The 4,362-nt window shown below is 37.7% G+C and overlaps 1 pseudogene; it reads right to left on the reverse strand.

Moving 5' to 3' along the window:
* Positions 1–1,042: 1,042 nt before the first annotated feature.
* Positions 1,043–4,121, reverse strand: LOC128588714 (cytoskeleton-associated protein 2-like; annotated as a pseudogene).
* Positions 4,122–4,362: the final 241 nt, after the last annotated feature.

Genomic DNA, 4,362 nt, shown 5'->3' on the forward strand with positions numbered 1-4,362 from the left:
ATTTAACTATAAGCCGTTTTTAACAAATGGCCACAACACTGTTGAAAATTTACTAACCTACTCTCACAAGCTAGTACAAGATGGCTCTAGCACACCATTGGCAAGGCAGTTTTATAGAGAAAGTGTCCATAATGGCTCAGATAGCTCATAAATGAATGTTGGGGTCACCTTTTCTGGCTAAATAATCCAGTTGAGGTTCTAGCTAATAGCAAAGTAAATATTAAATATGGCAGAAAAGAAAAGTGACAGATATCAGTTCTGGCCTTCGGTCCAGTTGCAAAATCTATGGCTAGGTGTTAGAGCAGCTACCCATATTTTCTTCCATTGTTTGTATATATTGGTGAGTTTTAACAAATTTTCTTGTGCTGCCTGTCATATCCTCCACTCTTGGAGTAGTTGACTTTACAGTTTAGTCTTTAGTTCAGATCACAGAATTTTGAGAATGAGTGTGACAGAATTTGAGGAGGGTTGGACAGCCCCAGAGACCCTATAGGCGGACTTAGAACTGCTCACATCTGTTAGGAAACATTGGGTTGTCTCCCTTAAGGAAATAGATTAATTCATTTTTTCTTATGTGAGGGTTAAGAGAGAAGGATTTTTGTTTTATTGTATTTTGATTTTGAAACATAAATGTAGAAAGAGGAAATGCTGATATGGTAAAATCCGTCCTCAAACTACCAACTTCTATGTAACACAGTTAGCATTGCCTCTGTCCTCTGTTCAACCCCTATTCTCAAATGTGGGCAGGCTAATTTTAACCTGCTTCTGCAGCAAGACTGAAAAATATGAAGGGAAGATGAAGAAAAGCAAGGAAAAAGTAGGTGACCCTGCATGAGAAAGATGAATGATGGAGGGCACACCCCTGCATCCCTGGTATTTTCCCTGGATCAGGACAGGGCTATGGAACTAAGTGGGAGGGTTTTATTTTATTTATTTATTTTTTGCATGACATCTTGAACTTTATTTTAAAACAACATCTTTTGGGTCATTCATCATACAAAGTATGAAAAACAAACTAAAGAACATAGTTGTTTCTGTTAAAGTGAAAAAAAGTTAAGTTGCACATACTCAATTCATGTGTCAAAACCCCCAAGTCAAATCTCACTACAACGTATTTCAAAAGCAAAGCTCAAATTCATTCACTGTGGTTCAGCTGCATTTCATAAAATATTTATTAAAGTAAATATCACATATTTGGGAAATCACTTATAAAAATCAGATTTTTTATTGTATGCATGTTAGGCACACAGTTAATAAGAATAACAATCCTACTGTCTAGAACATAAGACAACAGTGCAGAGATATTATGCACATGGAATAAACATAAATGAGACCAAATATGTGTTCAAGCACGTGCATATTATATACCTAGTTTCTAAAATAATCTCTTATGATTAAAAATTCACTTATTTGAAATTATAGAGTTGATAGAGGAAATATGCCACTTAAATATTAGTTTGGAACCTTAAAAAGCAATATTACTTGGTGGCATTTGTGAATGGGGAGAAGAAAAATGTTACTATATAACTATCACGTTTTAGGGGACACAATTTAACAGTGATGTTTTCTCTAAAGTTAAAATTTTAGCATTTTATCTAGTCAAGTTACAAAAACCAACTTGGATTAATATTTTGAATATCCACTAAACTTAGCATGTTTTCCTTCTTATACAAAGTAGCTTCACCTAGAAATGGGATCCATAGTAAACCATCCTTCTTAGTGGCCGCAGGTACAATCTAAAGCGGCAGAGAGACCACAGACACAGACTCATATCATTCATGATACAACAGGCACAGCAGTCTGGGTTGTAAAAACTCTTATAACGTGACTGTTGGTAAGGGAGCTCACTGCCAGAATGCTTAGGATACATAGGTACTTGGTCAACTCCTGATATTACGGATATACAAAGCTACACAAAACATTCCTTTTCTAGGAATAATAAAACCCTATTTCTTATCAGACCTTTATTTTTCTTCTGTTGTTTCAGTCTCGGAGTACATCCCACACAGTGCTACGTTAGGGCGGCAAACAAAAGCATCAGTTTCACTTTCCAACGCTGTTAATTGTTCCAACGAAGATATACATGGATAACAGTCTTTTAACATATCTGGCAATTTAGAAGCTTTTTCTTGAAGACGCCGAGAATGTCTCACGGGTGTTAAAAATTTCAGCTCTTTAAATGGTCTGTGAAGCTAGTGAATGATGCCCCATGATCATATCAATGTACACAGCTATGATTTAATTAAAAAAAAAAAAAGAAAAAAAAATTTCAGCTCTTTAAATATTAAATCTGTTTTGTCAAATTGCACCTTTTTTCCACTTTGTAAGTTTGGTGTATTAGATACAATATATTTAATTAAGCAACGTGCCCTAGCTTCTACACTGGGGGTTTTAACATTATCAGCTGGCTCTTTTGTATTGTCATCTTGCCCTTCTTGACAATCTTGAAATATCACATTTCTATGATGTTCTTTCTCCGTCTCTGGTTTTCCTGGCTCTGTATCTCCACAATTGATTTCTTGAATTTGTTGCTTGGTTGCACAAGCCTCAATATTTTCTCCGAGTTTAACTTTTTCTTGACTCTTCATTGTTAGAATATCTACAATTGCAGCTCTTCAATAGGCTGAGCCCCTGCCAGAACGGCCTTCTCATAGATTGCAATAATATTTTCAATAGGACTTGTGATTGGTTCGATGCGTGCAAGACATATCCAATATTTAACAAGTTTCGTGGCATCTGGAATTTTTGTAATCAGGTCATTCAGTGTGACCAGTATTTCTTCTTTTGGACATCCCTTATCAATCAGGTTGAGGCATTCAGAAAATGTGCTGTTTACTTTATCGGTAAATAATCTTTGTTCATCTTCTTCTACCATGGTGGTCCAGAAAGATCCAACTGGCTTTTCATTTTGTCCTTCAGGCTCGCAGTGGTGAGTAACCACTGCATTAGGGGCCTTTTCAGCACTCTTCCTTTGCCAGCTTTCCACTCACTCAGACGAGCTTTTCTCTCTTCTGATGTTTCTTTGGGTCGAGATGATCTGTTATCAACAGTTGCATTTGCTGTAGTATATCTTTGCTGGTGAGTGATTTTGGCTTTTCTATCAGTTTGGAATTAGAAGAGAAAGCAGGTCTGTCTATAGTTTCAGATGCTGTGTTTCTTGACAGTGCCCCGTTTCTTTTAATGTCCTGAGAAGAACTGGTTTTGATATTAGACAAAATTGGTTTTGACTGTAATAATTCTTTTTCGCAAGGTGCTTTCCGGGTTGTAATGTTGCCAGAGGTTCTAATGATGGCTTGTCTCCTGGTGTCCTGGGTATTATCATGGTGACTTCTAATAGGGGGTCGCACAGTTGTGTGTTCTGAGATGTAGTGCTCACAGACTTAGTGGGAACAGTAATATTTGAGCCTCTATCACTTTTCACTGTTACACTGCTGTTTATAGGCTGAGGCTTTGTGGCTTTAGGAATACTTGAAAGTTTCTTTGTTGCCACAGAACTCTCATCTTTGACTTGTAGAGGTTTTCTAAATGAATTAACCTTAGACTGAACAATTTGGCCACGATAAGATCTGAGTACAAGTTTCTTGGGCATATTAGCACCTTGCTTTGGTTTTTCTGTTTTCTGTTTCTTTTTACTATTGTTTTTAAGGTGAAATACCTGGCTTAGTGTAATACGTTGACTTTGGAGATTATCATCATTTGGTAACAACCACAGAATTTTATTATTATCCTCACATTTATGTGTGTCAATTATTACAGTTGAATTGGTTAATTCATTAGAAGCTTTTAAAGGAATATACTTCTTCCCCACAATTGTATTATTTTTGCTCCCTGGAAGTCGATTGACATTTTCTTTGTTAGCCATTTTTGCTTTAGGATTCAGAATTTCTGTCCTCTCTTGGCCTTGATCTTCAGAAGTTACTACTCTTTGGCTGTGTCTAGTACTTTTACGCTGATGGGCCCTCTGACTCACGGGGAGCTGCCGAAGCTCACAACGCACGTCTCAGCTTTATCTCCAACTCCCTGGAAGAACCAAGCAGACGGACCGCACACGCCAACTCCGCAGGACCCTCCAGTGGGAGGGTTTTAGAATCACTGCAACTATTCTGGACTCTCTTCCCCATGCCGAATCCAGAGTCATTCTCTCAATATTTAACCTGGAGTTCACAGCTGCCCCAAATGACACTATATAGCACTTGGGACCTGGACAAAATTGGATCCTGCAGTGGATCTATCTAGCTGTGCTGCCATCTATCCAGCTGTGCCTTCCCACCTGGTTATTTATTTCACAATAATGAAACCCCGTATCTTGGATTTGGATTTTAGGGATTGCAGCAGGGTTTTATGGTATTGCACACCAAAGGG

The sequence above is a fragment of the Nycticebus coucang genome, chromosome 6, assembly GCF_027406575.1.
Source record: "Nycticebus coucang isolate mNycCou1 chromosome 6, mNycCou1.pri, whole genome shotgun sequence".
NCBI lineage: Eukaryota > Metazoa > Chordata > Mammalia > Primates > Lorisidae > Nycticebus > Nycticebus coucang.